The sequence below is a fragment of the Pleurodeles waltl genome, chromosome 2_2 (genome assembly GCF_031143425.1).
Source record: "Pleurodeles waltl isolate 20211129_DDA chromosome 2_2, aPleWal1.hap1.20221129, whole genome shotgun sequence".
NCBI lineage: Eukaryota > Metazoa > Chordata > Amphibia > Caudata > Salamandridae > Pleurodeles > Pleurodeles waltl.
In genome coordinates this window covers 788,176,984-788,199,666 of record NC_090439.1, presented here as the reverse complement: position 1 = coordinate 788,199,666, position 22,683 = coordinate 788,176,984, and positions in this window count along the sequence as shown.

Genomic DNA, 22,683 nt, shown 5'->3' with positions numbered 1-22,683 from the left:
AACACACAAGGGAAGCTCAGGCAAACATAGGCACCACACAACCCACAGGCACACACACAAGCATCACCCAGGTGCAGACACAGCAACATCCACTGCCTCCACTGTGTCCCCCTCTTCATCGTCTCCCTCCTCCCTCCCAGTCTCGTCTACACTCTCACGCGCATGCACTACCACTACAGGCACTAAGACTTGCACCAGAACACCCAGCACCACACCCCGCTCACCTGCAATCACCACCTCCACTCCCATTTACACGTCCCCTGTGTCCTCTCCCAGTGTGTCTGTGACGCCCCCTCCCAAAGTACACAAACGCGGGCACCCACACACCCAACATCCATCCACCGCACGACAGCCTCCAGTACCTGCACCTGCACCCAAAACACCTAAAGTGACACCTCCTACAACCACCTCCACTTCCTCCACTCCCAGACCCCCTCCAACTACCCACCCCAGTGTTCGTCAGAAACTGTCCCTGTGTAAAGTTTACCTTTTTGCCCCCACCCCCCCCTCCAATTCATCAGTCCCGTCGTAGCGCCTCAGCCAAAAAGCCTCCAATACCAGTGGTGCCTGTTCAAGGTGTGTGGAGTGCACCGGCCACCAGGGCAGGCAGTGTGACCCGGAGCCAAGGCACTGAGATTGGAAAGTGGCCGACGGGACCCTGGGAAGACTCCTGGAGGCAAAACAACTCACAGAGGTTCCAGGGGGATTGCAGAGTCAGCTGTGACTCCTCCAAAGGTGGGGAAGGGCCAAAGGAAGTCTGCACAGCCTAGTGTGAGCAGCACGGTGGAGAAGGGCGGCATCCTTCCCGGCGGTCGGGACGCCACCGCCAGCACCGTCGTCACTGGTCAGGAGACCACCGCCGGAGTCAGTGCCCAGGAGGGCCCAAGTATCGTCACTGGTCAGGAGACCACCGCCGGAGTCATTGCCCAGGAGGGCCCAAGTATCGTCACTGGTCAGGAGACCACCGCCACCGCCAGAGTCATTGCCCAGGAGGGCCCAAGTATCGTCACTGGTCAGGAGACCACCGCCGGAGTCAGTGCCCAGGAGGGCCCAAGTATCGTCACTGGTCAGGAGACCACCGCCGGACTCAGTGCCCAGGAGGGCCCAAGTATCGTCACTGGTCAGGAGACCACCGCCACCGCCGGAGTCAGTGCCCAGGAGGGCCCCGGCTGCCACAGCCCCGCTGGGCAATGAGGGAATGACATGCCACACACCAATGCCCAGTCCAGAGAACGTCATGCCACACACCAATGCCCAGTCCAGAGAACATCATGCCACACACCAATGCCCAGTCCAGAACCGGCATGGCAAAGCACCGCTGAACAGTCCAGAACCGCTATGGCAAAGCACCGCTGAACAGTCCAGACACCGCCATGGCAAAGCACCGCTGAACAGTCCAGACACCGCCATGACAAAGCACCGCTGAACAGTCCAGACACCGCCATGGCAAAGCACCGCTGAACAGGGCATGCACCGGGGAAGAATGAAAAAGCCACCACATCAAGCATCGTTATCCCATGTGCAGGTGGGACAGTGACGGGACAGGAACTTCCACGGGGAGACTAATCCAGTCTGGGCACCAGTCCCCCTCCAGAACCAGTGGAGGCTGTTATCTACTTTGGAAACTGTGGCTTTGCACTCCCCAGGATGGTACAGTGGGCAAGCCACCCACTGTAGAGACTTGAGAGACTGTGGCTTTGCACTCCCCAGGATGGAACAGTGGGCAACCCACCCACTGTAGAGACTTGAGAGACTGTGGCTTTGCACTCCCCAGGATGGTACAGTGGGCAAGACACCCACTGTAGAGACTTGAGAGACTGTGGCTTTGCACTTCCCAGGATGGTACAGTGGGCAAGCCACCCACTGGAAAGACTTGAGAGACTGTGGCTTTGCACTCCCCTGGATAAAGCAGTGGGCAAACCACCCACTGGAGAGACTGTGGCTTTGCACTCCCCAGGATAAAGCAGTGGGCAAACCACCCACTGGAGTGACTTGAGAAACTGTGGCTTTGCACTCCCCAGGATACATCAATGGGCATGGAACCCCCTCGTTACATTACATTACAATGTTTGGACTGATTTCGATTTGTCTTTGCATTCTTCCGGGGGGGTTGTGGGTTGTTACTGTGATTTTTGTGAATGCATTGGTGTGTGTGTTGTAATATGCGAGGGTGGTGTAGGGGTGGGGGTGTTGCGTGTGTGTCCCCCTAACTTTTGCCTCCTCTATGTCATAGGTGCAGTACTCACCGTTGTCGTCGCCGGCGCAGGCGTTGCTCTTCGTAGATGAGTAGGAATACAAGGGCCGGTAGGATTTGCAGTTCCGGCTCCATGGAGTCCTCCTTCCTCGTGGGATGTGTTCAGGTGAGCGTTTTCCCATTGCAGTAACTGTTTACGCCGTGTTTTTATCCACGGTGAATCCGCCCCGGAAAAGGTGGCGGATTGGTAGGTTGTGATACTATGGGCGGTACATTGTCTTCCACCTGTCTGTTGGCAGTGACCGCCAAGCTGTTTGTCTGTACCGCCATGGCGGGCGGTGTGTTAAAGTGGCTGTCTTTGTTGGCGGTTTCCGCCAGGGTCATGATTCCCTTTTTTTCCCCACCGGCCTTTTTGCGGTATTACCGCACCTTTAACACCGTCCGCCAGGGTTGTAATGACCACCTATATGTTTTGTGGAAAGCCACACTTTGTCACCTGGTTGATATTGCGGTCCCTCCCAATGTTTCTTGTCATAATGCCTTTTATATTTTTGTTTGGCTTTTTCTAAATGCTGTTGAATCAGTTTCTGGGTTTGATGTAAATGCTGAATGGTTTCTGACACAGCTGGAGAAAGAGAACTTTCTTGAGGAATTGTGATGGGCAAGGTGTCAGGATGATAGCCAAATAAACCAAAAAAGGGTGTAACGCCAATAAAAGTGTGGAATGAGTTATTGTAAGCTAACTCAGCTAACCAGAGCATAGATGTCCAAGAATGAAGTGCCTTTTCAGCGTAGGCACGTAGGTATTGTTTCAAAGTCTGATTTAGTCTCTCCGTTTGACCATCTGTTTGAGGATGGTGACTAGTAGATAGTGTAGATGTCACTTGGAGTGTTTTACACCATGTCTTCCAGAAATTGGAGCAAAATTGTGACCCCCCGATCGGAGAGGATAACCTTTGGCAGTCCATGATAACGAACCACTCTGTTCAGTAAAATAGTTGCCAATTCACTAGAAGTGGGCAATTTTTTACAGGCGATGAAATGTCCATATTTCGTGAGACTATCTACTACCACCAGAATTACTGAATGCTGTTGAACCACTGGCAGACTGGTAATAAAGTCTAAATAAATGTGTTCCCATGGACGACTTGGGGTTGGAAGTGGATGTAACAACCCTTTTGGTTCTGAATGACTTGTTTTAATGCGAGCACAAACTTCACAGTTGTTTACCATTGCTTTTACATCTTTTGTTAGGGTAGGCCACCAAAAATAGCGTTGGATCAGTTCAAGAGTTTTAGGAGTACCTGGGTGACCTGCCGTAGGTATAAAATGCAACCAATGAAACACTATCTTGCGAAGTTTGGTAGTGGGTACGAACAAACGAGCGTCATGAAAGGGTAAACCTTGCTTGATTGACCTTTTGGGATCTGCTTGGGCCCATGTTTGCCATTTTTCAACAGTGAAAGAGTTGCGAATTTCTTCAAAGAAATCTTCAGTTTTTATGATACATAGAACCTTGTCAGGAGTAATGATAGCTCTGGAGGCTTGAAATGCAAGCAACGTGGTAGACTCTTGACGGGACAAGGCGTCAGCCTTGGGATTATCTTTACCAGGCCAGAAGGTTACTACAAAATCAAATTCGGCAAAAAAAAGCATCCAGCGTAATTGCCGAGGGGTCAAATGTCTGGCGGAACTCATGAATTGAAGATTACGATGATCAGTATATACTGTGACAGTGTATTTGGCACCCAACAAATGATGTCTCCATTCTTTAAAGGTGTCACGAATCGCCAGAAGCTCTTTTTCAGCAATGACATAGTTCTGTTCGTCTTCGTTCAACTTCCGAGACATATAAGCTACAGGATGAAGTTGACCAGTGTCTTTATTTCGTTGGGATACGACGGCTCCTATTGCTACATCTGAAGCATCAGCTTCCATTATGAAAGGTTGATTCGCATCAGGATTACTCAAGACTGGGGCAGTGGAGAAAGCTTTCTTCAAAGTCGAGAAGGCTTGATCAGCTTCTGGGGACCATACAAACTATTCTTTCTTTCTTAGTAGCTTAGTGATTGGAGCCACTGTCTGGGAGAAATGATTTATGAGCCTCTGGTAAAAATTTGCAAATCCCAGGAAACATTGTACATCACGAACAGTCTTTGGGGTGGGCCAATCAGATACGGCTTTTACTTTCTTTTCTGCCATCACCATACCTTGAGGGGTAAGAATAACCCCTAAAAACTCAACTGTGGTAACATGAAACTCACACTTGGTTAGTTTGCAATATAAATGGTGTTTTCGAAGGGCTGCAAGAATTTTCTTTACATGTTGGACATGTTCGTTTCCATTGTCTGAGTAGATCAAAATGTCATCGATGTAGACAATAGCAAATATGTCGAGGTACTCTCTAAGAACATCATTCAAGAAAAATTGAAATGCTGCTGGAGCATTACACAGACCAAAAGGCATGACGGTGTATTCAAAAAGGCCATATCTTGTCTTGAATGCTGTTTTCCAGTCGTCACCCTCTCTCATTCTGACCAAATGATAAGCACCTCGAAGGTCAAGCTTCGTGTAGATTTTTGCTTTCTTTACTTGTTCCAATAAGACCGGAATTAGGACCAAAGGATATTTATTCTTGATGGTGACTTTGTTCAAACCCCTATAGTCGATGCAAGTTCGAAGTTCTCCATTAGCTTTTGGAACAAAAAACAAAGGCGAAGATGCAGGAGACTTAGAGGGGCGAATGAAGCCATTCTCCAAAAATTGATCTAGGTATTTTCGTAAATGTTGATTTTCATGTTCTGACAGGGCATATACATGACAGTTGGGAAGTATCGCACCTGGGGCTAGATCAATTTGACAGTCATAAGATCTATGAGGAAGTAGAGTCTCTGCTCCTTTCTCATCAAATACATCTTTGTAAGATGAATACTGTTTGGGCAGCTGAATTTCTTTCTCCGCAGCAGTACCTATGTAAGAGTTGCAAACTTTTGGTACTTGAATCTTTTGGAGACATTGTTCGTTACATAGCGCAGATGAGAACACGGTTTTTCATTCTGCCCAATTGATCTCTGGATTGTGATGAGTTAACCATGGCAAGCCGAGGATAATCCCATATTGGGGAGCATGGATCACGTCAAGGATGATTTTCTCTTTATGTTTCTTTCTTTGAATCTTATCTTCATAAATCATCGACAAGGGTATAGTCTGAAGAGTTACCGGACCTCCAGTCAAGAATTTTCCAACGATTTCTGGGGTCTTCTTTTCAATACATGGGATCCCCCATGCACAAACCAATTGGACATCAACAAAATTCCCAGTAGCCCCAGAATCGACTAGAGCTTTTTTTAAATAGATCTTTTTCTTGACTTGAACTCTTATTTCCAGTTTAAGATGTCTAGATTGTGAAGGGTCCACGGTGACACCCAAGAGCAACCCTTCTCTGCATCTCGGGTGTTTTAGTTTTCCAACTTGACTGGTGCATTGGGTGCGACCTTCTGAACTGGACCTTGCTTGTTCTTTGGTTTGATTGGACAATCTTTGGCAAAATGACCTTTTCGCCCACAATAAAGACATTGTCCATTTTTTCTGCGTAGGTCCTTTTCATCTTTGGTGAAAGGTCTTCTGATGGTTCCAATTTCCATCGGTTCCGGCGTTCTTTCTTTCGGAGTTCTTGAGTCTCTGTTATCATGAATGCGCCATGAACATTTTTCAATCTTTTTGCGTGTTCCTTTACGTTCTGCTAAACGCTGATCAAGTCTCAAGACAAGATTTATTAATTCTTGACAGTCTGTAGGTTGTGGATCAATTTGCGCTAAGATATCTTTTAATTCCTCTTTGAGTCCCTTGTAAAACAAGACCGCTTGTTTTACTTCAGGCCAGGATGTCTCGGCAACCAGCCGGTTAAAGTTGGCTAAATACGACACTAGGGGGGTCATTCTGACTCCCGCCGGCCGCGGTAACCGCGGTGCCGGCGGGAGCCGCCAGAATACCGCTGCGCGGTCAGAAGACCGCCGCGGTTATTCTGTGTTTCCCGCTGGGCTGGCAGGCGACCGCCAGAAGGCCGCCCGCCAGCCCAGCGGGAAACCCCTTCCCACGAGGAAGCCGGCTCCGAATAGAGCTGGCGGAGTGGGATGGGTGCGACGGGTGCAGTAGCACCCGTCGCGATTTTCAGTGTCTGCATGGCAGACACTGAAAATCTTTTAGGGGCCCTCTTATGGGGGCCCCTGCAGTGCCCATGCCATTGGCATGGGCACTGCAGGGGCCCTCAGGGGCCCCACGACACCCCTCACCGCCATCCTGTTCCTGGCGGGCAAAACCGCCAGGAACAGGATGGCGGTGAGGGGGTCGGAATCCCCATGGCGGCGCAGGAGGATTCCTCAGGGCAGCGGAAAACCGGCGGGAGACCGCCGGTTTTCCGTTTCTGACCGCGGCCATACCGCCGCGGTCAGAATGCCCTTGGGAGCACCGCCAGCCTGTTGGCGGTGCTCCCGCGGTCCCCGGCCCTGGCGGTCCATGACCGCCAGGGTCAGAATGACCGCCTAGGTCTTGATTTCCTTGGCGTAAATCTAATAATTCACGATCTGCTGACTGTGTTACAGTTCTACGTTCAAAAACTCTCTCAAATTCACGAACAAAATTTCTCCAGTTATACAACAAGAGGAATTGCCCAAGTAGCTGCATCCCCAGACAGATATGATAACAAGAAAGCTACTTTGGACTGGGCATCGGGAAAAGTATTTGGTCTGCAGGTGAAGTGTAGTCCCACTTGAACCAGGAAAGATTGCGCTTTCAAAGGGTCACCTGAGAAACGTTCTGGGGGAGCCAAAGGAATTGCAGAAGGAACATTTAGGGAAATCGGATTACTTCCAGAAGCCTGAGAAGAAGTACCTGGCCAAGACACACCTGTGGGACTTTGTTCCTTCTTCGCTACCTTATTTTGCAACTGGCTCACTCTCTCTGCTAAGCTAGTTGTCAATTCTTTGGATGATACCACCTCTGTTTGGAGCTGGGTGATAGCCTTGACTAACTCATCTAGCGTGGCCATGCTGAGAACATACACAGGCCAGGAGGATAATGATTCGTGGGCTCACTTTTCTCTTTTAGAGTCACCAGATCCTCGGGTCTGTGCACGTTCCCAACACGTCCACTACAGAACAGCTCCAAGACTCTGATAGATAAATCACAGAGACTGAGAGAGTTCAAGAGGGAAAGAGGGGATTAGGAAGGGAACAGCTAGGAAGGAGACCTGTGGTAAGAAAAAGGTTAGAACACACAATATGAAAATTATATCTCCTGAAATCAATACTAGACTATGATTCTAAGCCTAGTCACTCTGAAAACATGAACAATCTAAGAGTTAAGTTTAAAATGACTAAGTTTCAAGATGGCCGGATACCTGTAGGGGAATCAAGATGAACTAAATGAAAACTTTCTTATTCAAGTACTTTCCTTTACATGAGAATCAGAAAAAACATTCTAACTAAATTTTAAACCAGTCATATAAATCCTGTTTTGAGAATGTATACTAGGACCATACAATATTGCATCTAGAAACTCTGGCCTTCTGTGTACTCTTAAAATGTTTCAACACAAATTGCGCATATTGCAGATATATATATATATATATATATATACATATATATATATATATTAAACATCATAAAAGGATTGTGCACCATGAATAACACAATATGGATTCAGGAAACAAATCACATAACTTGTCAACTTGAATATTACATAATTAATATCTTAGAATAGTGGCATACAATAAACAACATGAATTAAACTCGAGGAGGGAATCGTGCTTCTTGCCAATTCAAGTGTTACCATGTAAAATACCAAGAAATGGTAGCACGCAATGAATATCAAAGTCAAATCATCATTAATCGAATCTCACGTCTTGCCGATTCGTAAAACACAATGTAAATGTCAAGGAATAACAGCTCACAATAAATAACAAGATCAAAGTACAATGAAACGAATCGCGCTTCTTTTGCCGATTCTTAAGTCACCATGTAAATGTCAAGAAATGGTAGCGCGCAATGAACAACTAAGTTAAATGCTCATGAAATGAGTTGTGCCAATTCGTAAAACATCATGTAAATATCAAGAAATAGTAGCGCGCAATGTTTAAACACCATAAAACGAATCGCGCGTCTTGCCGATTCTTAAGCCACCATGTAAATGTCAAGAAATGGTAGCACGCAATGAATAGCAAAGTCAAACCTTTATGAAATAAATTGCGCGTGTTGCCTATTTGTAAACTACCATATAAATGTCAAGAAATGGTAGCGCGCAAGTAATCTGTTACTCATTTAAGAATTTAAACCAGTAATATGAAAATAATTAATAACGGTGTCGGGGCAGTCCAACCACCATCTTACCGCCTGGAACAATGATCACCAATGAAGGATTAGGGCAGAAGACTGGAAGATCCAAATAGGCCGTCGGGACAGGAGCTCAGGAAGAAGCTGCTGCTCTGCACCGGGACCTCTGAATAGTGAGCACTGGGAGTTGGGCTGTCTCTCTTTTATAGAGTCTTGGCCCAGCCCAGAACTACGCCCAGGCATGTTGCAGGGAAAATCTCTAGGAGGCCCTGGAAAGGGGACACACCCGAACACACTCTGAAAACCTGCAGCAATACATTGCAAAGAAACAGTATTTGAAGGCATATTAAAAATAAGTTTTCAGGATTGAACTCTGAAATGCAAAAGGTTAAACCACAACATATCAGCACAATGCATAAATCACTTTGTTTTGAAAGTGCTGGGTTTTTGCATTTTTGTCGCCAATAGAGCGCGTACTGCTCTGGTGTTGACACCATCTTATCGTGGCTAGCCATGCCCAACTGGCAATTGGCCTTAACGCATAATTAAAGTTGTCTTAATAAACCCAAGCTGTTTTTTTGGGTGCACATTTGTCCTGCTTTTCTACATTTTTGCTGTTCCTGAGTTATTTGTGATGCATGGTTACAGGTGTGTTTGATTCACCCTGACTGCTAATCCATTTGCTGTGGTGGGCAAGATCTGACTTTGGGAGCAGTGCTGGTGTCACCCAGGACATGTTCAATGGATGGATGTGTGAGTGGCAATCCAATAGGGGTGTCATTGCATTGCATGTTGTTTGATATGGTAAGTATTTCAACTTGGCTTGGCCAATGTCAATATGTATTGGGTTAGATTGCCCCCGTGATGTAGACTGGACATTCGTATCATGTGGGCAAACCAGAGTTTGTCCACATATGGAGGGTGTTCAATTGTGCTACCTCTCTATACATTTGACTGCCCATGTGTCCTTTTTCATGTGTGTACCTTCCAGGTACTTCATCTACTTGTGTGACCCATGCTGTTGCTGTTGTATTTGCTTTATTGACTTACACTTACACATTTGGCAGATAGTCATGTCACTTGGTTATACTATTGCTAGTCCCTGAGAAACATGAAGGCCCAGTTCTTGTACAAATAGTGTTTTGGTGGCATGTGCAAAGTGAAATGTGTCCCAGGGCAGCATCTTTCCTGGGGTCCCTGTGAGAAATGGGGTCTCTAGTTGGCAGCTGGTTTGAACCCTGTCCAAGTTAGGGCCCTCACTCTAGTCAGGATAAGGGAGATACCTGCTCAGATAACCACTGCTCACCCCCTTGGTAGCTTGGCACGAGCAGTCAGGCTTATCTCAGAAGCAATGTGTAAAGCATTTGCACATAACACACAGTAATAAGTGAAAACACTACAAAAGGACACCACACCAGTTTTAGACAAATAGCCACTATTTATCTGTGTAAAACAAGACCAAAATGTTAACAATCTGACATACAGTAATAAAGATATGAATTTTGCAAGATTTAACTAAAAAATACAGTTCCTTGAGGTCAATAGCTCTACCTGGGGCTATCACGGTGTTGTGATCAATAAAACCAACAGTTTAGGCCGGCTGTGGTGTCGCGGGCCAGCTACAGTGTCGTGAAGACCCACAAAAAGTACCTTGGATTGCAGGGTGTCATGATCCTCGCGATGAGCTCTGGAGAGAGGCGTCGCTGGCGTCGCAGTGTCAGTTCCGGAGTCATTGCTGGAGTCATTGGGCCCTTGAAGTCACGTGTGTTGCAGATCGAACTCCGGGCTGATGAAGTCAGAAGTGATGGCGTCGGGCTGCAGTGCGAAGCAGGTGCCCACAGGTCCCGGTGCAGGCAGCGGCTCGGTGACGGCATCCAGCTGCGTCAGTAAGACCATGGCTGCAGTGAGAAGCGGGGCAGTACAACGTGCAGTGTCACCAGGTCACAGTGCAGGCAGCGGTTTTGTAGTTGCTGAAACGCAATCGTCGGTAAGCCCAAGTCAGCGGTGTGGCGTGGGATGGCTCCGAGCGGCATCTACAGGTCACGGTGCAGACAGGGACGTCTGTTGACAAAACTGGAGTAAATGGTGCAGGCTTCGGTGGACCGGGGCTGTGGTGCAGGACAGGACAGTGCTTTGTGCTCCTCACAAGCAGTGTCCACAGGCCATGGTGCAAGCAGTGGCATCGATGTCAGCAGGAGCTGAATCGTTGGGAAAACCCAGGCTGCAATATGAACAGGCGATGCCGGAGTGTGGTGCGCGGTGTGAGCAATGGCAATGGCTCAGTGAAGTCATGCAATGACAGCGTCGGGGAGACCAGGGTCGCAGGGCAAAGCGGGCAGTGAGGCTTTGTACGGCATTGGCAGGTCACGGTGCAGGCCAGCGTCTTCGTTGACGGCGTCACAGTGTTTTTTCTTCTTTTACAGCCCAGAACACACAGTTCTCAGTGCTGCAGGTCGAGGAAACTGAAGTCTTTGGTGTCCCTGAGATTTCCATCAGGAAGCAAGATCTACTCCAAGCCCTTGGAGAACTTTCTCAAGCAGGATACACAGCAAAGTTCACGCTTTGCTCTCTTTCAAGGTAGAAGCAGCAACTCCAGGCCAATCCAGCAAAGCAACACAGCAAAGGGACAGTAATCTTCCTCCAGCCCTTCAGCTCTTCTCCTTGGCAGAGGTTCCTCTTGATTCCAGAAAGATTCTAAAAGTCTGGAGTTTTGAGTCCAATACTTATACCCCTTTCTGTCTTTGAAGTTGGCAAACTTGAAAGTACAGTCTCAAGTGTTTACAAGATCCTTCCTTGCCCAAGCCAGGCCCCAGACACACCCAAGGAAGTTGGAGTCTGTATTGTGCGAGGGCAGGCAAAGCGCAGGGCTGGTGCAAGTTACCACTCCTCCCTCCTCTCTAGCTCAGGTGGGTCATCAAGATATCCAGGTTACACCCCAGGCCCCATTGTCTAGAGGGAATTCACAACAGCCCAACTGCCAAGCTGACCCATAGGGGGCATCCACAAACAGGCAGAGTCACAGAACGGTTTAAGCAAGAAAATGCCTTCTTTCTAAAAGTGGCATTTTCAAACTGACAATCTAAAAAACAACTTCACTAAAAGATGTATTTTTAAATTGTGAGTTCAGAGACCACAAACTCCACATCTCTATCTGCTCTCAGTGGGAATCTGCACTTTAATAATATTTATAGTCAGCCCCCATGTTAACCTATGAGAGGGATAGGCCTAGCATAGTGAAAATCGAATTTGGCAGTATTTCACTGTTAGGACATGTAAAGCACATCAGTACATGTCCCACCTTTAAATACACTGCACTCTGCCCATGGGGCTACCCAGGGCCTACCTTGGGGGTGCCTTACATGTATAAAAAGTGAAGGTTTGGGCCTGCAAGTGGGTACACTTGCAAGCTCGAATTGGCAGTTTAAAACTGCACACACAGATACTGCAGTGGCAGGTCTGAGCCATGTTTACAAGGCTACTCATGTGGGTGGCACTATCAGTGCTGCAGGCCCACTAGTAGCATTTGATGTACATGCCCTAGGCACCTCTAGTGTGGATAAACCAATCAAAAGTACAATTTACCTAGCGAGCACTTGTACTTTAGCACTGATCTGCAGTGGTAAAGTGTGCAGAGACAATAAACCAGCAAAAACAAACCTGAACAAATAGGAGGAAGAAGGCAAAATGTTTGGGGATAACCCTGCAAAAAGGGCCATTTCCAACAGTCCCCCTGATATCGCCATCCCTATTCTGGAGATATTGTTTACATTGTGAGCTTTGGATATTTGCCTCTCAAATTATTGTGCATCCCATTTACCTTCCATTTTCTTGCAATGTGACTGAGATGTGAGGATAAATTACAGGGATGTTGCATGGAAAGGGGTGTTTGGGTTAAATGACACATCTATTCATACGTGTCTTCAATATCACCACAGGCTATGGCATGTGAGCAATGTGAGGGTGTCAGTTCAATTAGCAGGTGTGATGTTGATGTGGTGTTGCTGTTGTGTAACACAATGTTATGTACACTTCACTGTCCCTGAAACTAGGATGTGCAGACCTGTGTGGTTGTGTGGCGTATGGCGGTGCAGTGTCAGTGACCTGCCCAAAGGGGGTGTCATGGGGCTGTGATTGGGTCATACTTTGTCTACATGTCCGACCTAGGACATATAATATTATACTTGGTCCACGGAGCACAGCTTCCATACCTGATTGATGGTGGTGCGTTGATTTGTTGTGGTGTTTGAGGACATGGGTAGGTGTTTTGTCTTACCATTGATTGCACCCATGGCGGCGTTGATTTTGGGCTCCATCCATCAGCAGCAGCAGCAGTGGCAGGACGTGTAGGATTGGCTCCATGGATGTGTGATGCTCCCTACAGGTAAGTTCCTGCCCTGCATGCCTCCGTTTCAGCCAGCTGGGGCATGGTGGTTGGACCGCACAGTCATGTTGGTAGAAGGCAACATCATAATATGTCCATTGGAAATACTGACTCCAACAGCCTCATTGGCCTATCTTGTGGCTACGGCCTTCTGCACTGCCTAGCGGTGCCGGTGGGACCACGGCAGTCTTTCATCTATGGAACTGCATGCATCATAATACGGTGGTCCGACTGCCAACCTGACGGCAGTTGGCCCGCCGCCATGGCAGTCCAGGGACTGCCAAACTCGTAATCAGGCCCTAAGTCTTGAATACAATAAAGAAATAATCACTTTCTTGTGCAGGCTATATAGTCAGTAATACATCCCAGACAAGGTTTTTTAGGAAACCAACCTCTACAAACACGATTCTACATGCCAATAATGGTTATATCAAACATCACAAGTTCAACATTCATTCAATAAACTATTAAGAGCAAAAAGACTATATAGTGCGGAAACGGTGTTTGAAGAAGAGAAGCAGATTTTATGTGACAGATTTCAAAGCAGGGGCTACTCTGAAACAGTGATCAATAAAGCACTAATGAGAGCTCAAACCATCAACCATAATGAAATAGTAAGCAAGATTAAAGCCCTCATTACAACCTTGGCGGCCTGTGGACCGTCTCGGTGGTTGTGGCAGTCACACCGCCGTGGCCCCGGTGGTGAAGACTGCCCTACTACGAGTATGGGGAAGGCATCTGAAGAACACAGCCAGGTTCCTGTCCGAACTGCCACTGTAGACAAACCGCTGCTGCCGGTGGCACACATCTCCAGGACGGCAGTCAGGCAGTTTCCCACAACTGTATTAAGAGGCTGCACACCGCCAGGATTTCCGGGGTGGTCTCACTGCCACAAAAAGCCTGGGGGAAGCGAACAACATAAAAAGGAACACTCACCTTCAGGAACACAGGCACTTCTGTAGGCACCATGGCACATGAATTGCAAGTCTTCCCAATGCTCCTGCTGGCCATTGACCTCCAGGTTCAGCGACGCCAACCAAGATACCAACCGTAAGTACACCAGCCTAGCACACAATTGAGGGAAGAACATTAGTACACACACACAACACACACACACAAAATCGCACATTCACCACACATACACATTGAAGGAAAGCCAGGATAAGGTTGTTACCATTTACACCAACGGTGTAGTGGTGCAGATATATTAAAAAACTAAAAACTGGAACAGAGAACTATGTAGAAAGGGCCCAAGGCTCAGTCCAAAAGTCCTGCTGTGCCCCCAGCACACTGGGTACAGAATGGCACCCTAACTTGACTCCTGACTGCAAAGTGCTGGCCTCCACAGGGCAGGGGCATCAATGGGGCATGCAGGCACCTCAGGGGTGAGGGGGGGTGGGGTTTGGGCTTGGAGGGAGGATTCTTTGGTCTGGGCTTGGAGGGGGGTCCTTAAGGCTTGCCTCTAGAAGGAGGTGGTTTAGCTGGGAGCGGGGGGTGTTTGGGCTTGGTCTTGGAAGTGGAGGGAGTGGGTTTGACCTTGGGTCTCAGAGGGGTAACTGTATACTTGGTGGGGTAGAAGTCTTAGGTGGAGGAGGGGCATGGCAACAACCAGGGGAGGCCTGGGAGGTGGAAGGCAGAGGTCTGGGGAGGGTAGCCTTGACAGTGGTGGAGAACAGGGAAACCTCTGTCAGGAAACGTTTCTTAGGGGCACAAGGTAGGTAGTGGGAAAGACATTTGGGAGTCTAGGGAGAGGGTATGGATGAGAGATGTGTACATGGAGGTGCCTTGGGTGCAGGTGCGTGGGTGGATGACGTGTATACTGGATGATTCTTGGGTGGGTGAGTGTGGGCGTTTAGGTGTACTGAGAGGAGGGGGGATGTGTGAGTGAATATTGCAGTGGTGTCTGCAGGTAGGGTGGATGTGCTGCATGTAGGGGTGCTGATTGTTGTGGTATGTGCGCATGTGGTGTATAGGGTGCAGTTATAGGGGGCTCATATTGTGGTGACGGTGGCAGTGAGAGCCCATGTGGCAGGAACTGGGACTGATGAGGTGCTGACTGCAGGTGTGAGTGGTGTTGTGACTGTGAGGGGGAGGTGTCGGGGAAGGGAGTGGATGTTGACATGTCTCCATCTGAATGTGATTTGTGTGCATATTGGTGGTGAAGTTTGTGGTGCTTATGTCTGTCCTTGAGTTCTGTGTCTGTTGATGTGGATGCATGTGGGTCAGTAAGTGCGTCTTGGATGGGTGAGGGGAGAGGGATGTGGGTCTGGGAACAGGTAGCTGGAGGGGGGATGAAAGAAGAAGGAACACTGGCTGCCATCAAGGAGTAGGCCAGAACCAGAAATGATCTCTGCAGGCCAGACAGGGCTCTGTGAATGCCTTCAAGGAACGCCTTGGTCTGCTGCTTCTGGGATGCCAGTCCCTGGATGGCATTCACAATGGCTGACTGCCCCACAGAGATGAACCTCAGGAGGTCAATAGCCTCCTCATTGAGGGCAGCAGGGCTGACTGGGACAGAGGTGCCTGCGGCAAAGGAGATGCCCATCCTCTTTGGTGAGCGGGCACGAGCAACTGGGTGGGGAGCTACAGGGAGGGCAGTGCTGGTAAGGGGGGTGGCGGACAAGGATGATGCAGGCATGGGCCCAGATGGATCCGTCTGTGCCATCGGAGGAGGAATCTGAAGATGTAGTGGTCAATCCTGTCTCCCCCATGGCACTTCCCTCACCCTCTGTCCCACTGGTCCTCTCAGCTCCGCTGGTATCAGCCCCCTGGGTCCTGTGGGTTGCAGCTTCCCCTCTTCCCAGTGCCCCTTCTCCTTTGCCAGATGATGCTGATGCACATAAAGACAGAGGAGGAGAGGGTGGGATGGGGAGTAGGGAGAGAGAGAGACATGGTGCAATTGGTCAATGCCAGCACAACAATCACACAGAGTCACTACATCATCTTCTGGTGCCATGCTATGACATGCCATGCCCTCACCTACACATGATACAACAGTGGAACACCATGGGGAAACCACAGCTATGCAAATGTGTACTGCTGACGGTGATACAGATGCAATCGTGTATGATGAGAGGCATACCTCCTATACCTGCGCACTTCACATGTCCGTTTAAACACACAATTCCTGGACTACAGAACCAACAGAATCCTGCATGGGTATTTGGCATGCCTACTAGGCCATTGTCAAATTTCACAGTGACATCTTGGCCCACCTTACCTCACAACCCATACAGTACCTGCCAGCAGATTGAGGACTCTACATTCACCCCTGGCACAGTGATTGGCAAGAACTGATTACAATGGCCTGACATCCCAGATGCAATGATCCTGTTGGCATGAGCTGGCTAGCTCATCTTGGTAGTAGGTGCAACACAGATACCACGTTGGAGGTAACTGTCCCTATATTCACTGACTGCATGGCAAGACCACACATCTATGATGCCAATCCTGCCAGGTTGTCAAATACCCATAGTGGGCATGAATCCACATAGTACCTGCGCTACAGCTTCCCAATATTGCTGACCCTGAGCCACTATGGCAACACATATTGTAAGTGAGACTCACCCCCTTGTGGCTGCTGTGCTGCCCTCAAGCACCCATCCACCTCAGGGTAGGCCACCTCCGAAATGTGGGCCATCAGGGGGGTCAGGGTCCGACGGGCATCTGCTGTTTTCCAGGCTCAGCGTCTCAGGTCCTCCCACCTCTTTCTGCAGTGGGGGCTACACCAGGCATGGACCCCCAGGTTCTGCACCTGCTTGGCAGTGGCACGCCATATCCCCTTCTTCTGATGGGTGCTGACCTGCATGGGTGACACAGACAGAAGTACAAAATCATGTAGAGTGGCATCACAGGGACAGCAGTAGACAGTACACATATCACTACCACACTCACATGTCATTATTCCACGTAGCCTCAGACTCCTCATCCATGTCCATTCTCCAGTCACACTGCCACATCCCAAGGCCCCCATTCCCATACACACCACTCACACACAGGACAGTCCCATTAGCCTCACCTGCTGCTCTGGTGCCCCATGCAACTGTCCATATATGGGTAGGACTCCCTCCAAGAGCTTCTCCATTTCCTCCACAGTGAAGGCTTGGGCCCTATCTCCTGCAGGAAGTGGCATCTTGGCTTCCAGAGTCATAACACAGCAGCACAATCAGTGGAGGTCTTCTGTGCACGGAAATCACGAGTCAGGAGTCAAGTCAGCATGAACACATGAAATGGCAGTCACAGCTGCCATGGACATCACCGTCAATGCTAGGGGTGATCACCATTGGCTCCTGTCTGACATAGGCAACCATGTTAACCAATAAGGAGTTGCACAGTGGTTGAGACCGCCTACCGCCATGATGTGTTATGCTGGTGGGATGAGCTCACTTCCATCTTTCCTGTGCATTCCCTCTGCAGCCTCTGCGTCTCCTGCATGGTGGCGAGGATCTGGCCCATGGTGTCCTGAGTTTGGTGGTATACTCCCAGAACTTGGGTGAGGGCCTCCTGGCCAGTCTGTTGTTGTGGCTGCCCCATCCCTTGGTACACAGATCCCCTCGCACTACCCCTAGCCCCCTGTGCCTATGCCCCAATGCACAGTGTGCCCACTCCTTGTAGCTCCAAGCCCTTCATTGTCTGGGGTGTGTTCCCTTGACCCTGTACTGTGGGGCACATTTCTGATTGAGTGGTCCCTGGGGCACAGGTTTGGGGTGGAGGGGCTGGCTGAGGTGTTGTAGTCACATGGGAGGGGGAGTCCGGTTTGTCCAGGGTGGGGCTGCTGGGAGTGGTCTGACCAATCACTCCCAGATGGCCCAGGAAACTCGTCCCCATCCAGACATCCACTGGAGCCTTCATCCCGGGAGGGCTACCTGACTCTGGCATCATCTGCTAGGTGGTAGTGGCAGGGGTTACCTGTGGATGGAAAGGGGAAGAGTTTGTATGTGGTTGTGTAGTTGTCATTTTCATGGTGTGGTGCATTCAGTGGCTCAACTTGGTTCCCAGTGATGGCAATGACAGCTGCAGCACTACAGACATAGATTTGGGTATGGGGATTGTGCCATGGTTTTTATGTGGCATGGTGGGTTGTGGATGGTGGTTGGCATTGCTGTCTTTGCCATGTGTTGGGACGCTGTCGTAGCAACCAGTAAGTGCAGGTTGTGGTATGGTTATCCATGCAGGTTTTCCACTGTGACGTGGGACTGTGATTCTTTTGCTGTGTGAGGAGTGATGCACTGTGGGAGTTGTGGTTCCTCACATTGTAATTGCTATCCGTGTGTGGGGTTAGTGGGAGAGGGGTGGTGTAGCATGCAGTGGAGGGGCGAGGGGTGATTGGGGGTAAAGTAGTGTTGATTGGGGTGGATTGGCGAGTGGTGGGTGGTGGGGAGGCATGCTTGTCAGGAGGGGTTGGTGCCTAGGGGAGGTATTGGTGACTTACCAGAGTCAAGACCTCCGATAATACCAGTAAGGCGTCCGGATGCATGGTGTCCAAGACCTTCTCCTCCCAGGATGTTAACTCAAGGGGAGAAGGTGCCTGGACGTCATGGAATGAACTGTTCCCCTGAGGTCGTTTCACCTCTTCCTGATATCCTCCCTTGTGCCTGGATAGGTGCCGACTGAACTGACCCTGTCGACAATCCTCTGTCATAACTCTGTGTGCTGGCCAACAATGTTTGCTGGACCTGGGCTCACATCAGTTGTAGCTGTACCATGACCCGCAACTCATTGTCTGTGATACGTGGGTGCTTCTGGCGTGTTTCAGGTGTGGGGTATTCAAACTGTCCAATGTGGTGTTGGCTACTATTGCAGGTGCCTTTTTGTGCTGCTGCGGTGCGAACTGCTGATGGTTTACCACTGTGCACGTGCCACTGTGCTGAAAACTGACTTGATATTTGGTGGTCGGAATGGGCTCGGCGTGGTGGGCCGGCGGTAGGACAGTCACCTTATTGCCATCAGTCGACCAGGCAGTGTTGGTTTGTTAGCTGGATTTGGGCAGTTTGTTCTTTGTGACTCATAATGCGGCGATCGCATTACCGCCACCACTGGCGGTATGGTGGTGGCATTTCGCATGGCGGTCTTGCCCGCAGACCGCCAAGGTCATAATGAGGGCATACCCAAACATCAGAGAATTTTTTTCTTAGCAGATTTATAACCAAATATTCAACTAAATCAAGACAAATGTACCAAAACAAAACATTGGCAATTACTAAAACTGATTTCACACATTAAACATAACTCCTTAGCCAGGCTTCAAATTGCACACACGAAGAACAGAACTCTAAGAAATATTCTGAGCTTGAGTGACACAATCTCATACCAAAAAGACAGTGTAAATATAAAGACCTCACTTTCATTGAACCAAATAGAGTTTCATAAATGTGATAATTGTATCTGTTGTGAGTACATTCTTCATCAACAAATTAGCTATGTGGATATTATGAACAATCGTGAGTATGAAACTGAATGTTCCATTAATTGTAGGACTACTTTTTGTATTTATGCAATCAAAACGGAGACACAAATTACCCAATGTCTAGCCTCTTGGATCAACGCAATAAAAGAGAACACTGGAACAAAATTACATTGTGTGGAATTGTACATATCCCTGTGCACAGAAGACAAACAAATAGAGAATATACATTGATGAGGAGTGAATCATACTCGATTAACAAATTACAACCAGTCAACCAAGGGTTAAATATGGATTCAGTATTTTAAGTATTTCTAAAAGACTGCTGACTGTACAATCAAGTACTTTAAACCTAATGTGTCTTCATGTGTGATTGGGTTAATATCCACTAGTATGAGACATCATATTCTAAATTGTTACTGAGGTAAAGAATTGAACCTATATGGATACTGATTGACGTAATAATTATAGGTGATATATTAATATATAGCCAACTATTTTTGTGTCTCAGTACTTGGATTCCAGATACCTTGGAGAGAATAAGGGACAGTAGGTTCAGATGGCTATAGCTTTTGCTAGCATGTACAACTTTAGCAGCCCCATATATATATATTATTTTTTTCACTGAAAAAAACAAAGGTTACAGGGACGCTATAGTTAGATTCTGAATTTACACGCAAAAAAACATAGGAATTGAGCTGCTATAGAGTTATTTCAGGTAACTATAACTCATGCCCTAATGTAACAATAACTTGCACCCCCTCCATGCCCAGTTTCTTCATCAGTAATTTAATCGCAAATGTTGCAGTGATAATATCAATTACGCAATAGAAGATGTCATAATTGATGTACTATATGGGGTAATTAGCCGTGCATGGTGAGGGTGCGAGTTATAGTTACCTTAGGCGGTGCTCGAAAAAATCATAAAAATTATACTAGACATGCAGGTCGAGTAACTTAAATAATCTACTCGACCTAACTGTAAGGTACTTGACCTGTAAATGGGTCTCAAATTGTGTGATCCTTGGCAAATAGTTTACAGAGTCACCTTTTTTTAAAATCTCATGTATGATTGCACCTTCAAATATGTGAGCTTAGCATTTCTGCAGTACAAAAAATTATTTTGTTTGATTAAGTAGACTAAAGTTTGCTGCATGCATCACAAGAATCTAGCCCACATACCCATGAGGTCTAGCCCACATAACCTAGGACTTCTTTTTGTTAACTAACAACATTGCCATCAGAGCAAGAGTGTTCTCTGTTTAAACACTCAATTTTAATAAATATATTACTAATCCCTGATGTGGTAAAATTGTCATCTGCACACAGTAACTTTCCAAGAAATGTCCAAAAGCCTCTCTACTAACTTGCAGCTTTTTTTTGTGTTGTAATTTTTTATTATTGATAGTACGGAATGATGCAGAACAGAAAAAGGGATTGAAGTCCCTGTACTTTGTGGGAGTCAAACAAACTGTATCTCATGGATAGCGGGGTGGGCTAAATACATTCAACAGCAAGTCTAAACATTGTAAATGACAATGGCGATTAAGAGATGAAGTAACGGGAAAGGGGTAGCAGCAAAGGGGGGGAGTGAAAGCTGAGATGTAGGCTGCGGAGTGTTGTGTTGCCTAAGGTAATATGTCGTACTGTGATGGGCCGTGACCTGGAGTGCACTTGCCTCGCATGTTTATTACGCCCCTGTGGGTTGCTTCCCCTCACACCTAGGGTCGGGATATCTGGAGTCGCATCAACGAGTCTATGATCCTTATGTAGATAGGAGCTATCATTCTGCGTTGCAGCTGTGCCTCGTTGAGGTGCAGGGTTAAGGGTACTGCAGTCGGAAGAGAGTGGAAAGCTGGGGTTGATTATCATTAACAGAGGACATCTGCAAAGTCTGCGTTTGAGTATACCGGATAGGTGGTGTTTCCAAAGAGGAGGGGGGGAGCAGTGAGCAATCGTCAATTGGCCTGGTTGATGGGAGTGTAAGACTTGAGGCAATTAATAAGGGGGAAGGGGATGGAGACGAGTTCAGGAGAAGCGGTCCACAGATCATGTACTGTATTTTGCAATAATCTGATGGACAATGTGATAGTGTATTAATTCTGCATTGCTACCCAGGGGGTAGATGCTAAGGTCTTCGTGGCTATAAAGCAGATCAGCCTTTCGTGGTGGGAGAGAGATGGTGGAAAAGGAGAGATGGGGTGGAATGGTGGGATTGTAGAGAACATGAGCTGGTGTAGAAAAAGAAGAAGGCATTTTGGGGGGAGGTCGGGTGGGGTGAGGGAGGGGTGTGAGAGATGTAAGGTGATAGTGAGCATATATGTGAAAGGTGGTGGTGGGGAAATTACAAGCTTTTCACTAAGGAACAGCTAAAACAAGGACGGGGAGGGGTGTGTAGCAAAGGAGACTAACGGCGGGCAAGATGTGGTGGAGGTTCTGCAAGGAAGGGAGCCCACACCTGATTAAATAGGACAGCCTGATCCTGTAGATTATAGATTACTTTTTTGTGTGCGGCTATGCGAGTCATTGTCCCGATCCATTCCTCCGGAGTTGTAGGGGCTACCGATCTCCAATGTCGGAGGATTCATATTTTTTGCAGTTGCTAGTGCCGTGTGCAACAGTCTTTGATGCGGTCTTGACAGGGCCGGGAGAGAGTCCATTTCATGTATTATGATAATAGAGGGCAATAGCGGTGTTGGAAGCGGTACTGATTCCGCCAGGTTGAGTCCCACAGCGTCCCATAAGGGCAGGACCGACGGGCATCTACTTAGAATATGGAGTAGATTGCAGTGTGTCTCTGGGCAGTGCCAGCAGTTCACGTGCGGAAGGAGCCCAGTCCTGTGTAACTTCACCAGGGTTCAGTACCAGTTGTGGTTTATCTTGAAGAGACAGAATTTTTATCGAGCTTCGCAAGTGCCCCTGTCTAGAGCATCCAGGATGTCTATCCAGTCTTCTGTATCAAAGGTCCGTTGCAGGAGGACTTGCCATTGTAGGCGTAGCTTTTCCAGGAGAGGTTGCGAGTATAGTTGAAGTGTAATGACCTCATAGAGGCCTACCATAATGCCTTTGTGTTTCCCCCATGTCTTTAGATAGATTACCACGGACGAAGTCTGAAGTCCCCAGCGGGCGATGTCCGTGTTTTGCTGTAGACAGTGTTTGAGTTGCAGGTATCGCCATTCCTGCCGTGGGCGAAGGTTGAATTCCTCCTGCAGTTTGGCGAAGGATTTGGGCACTCCATCCTGTAAGACCTGAGCCAGGTTGATGATACCAGCTCTACTCCACTGCAGCCAGTTGAGAACCGCTGTCCCTATCCGCAAGCTATCGTTGTTCCATATGGGGGCCTGGGCATGTATGAAAGGCTGTACCCCAAGTAGGC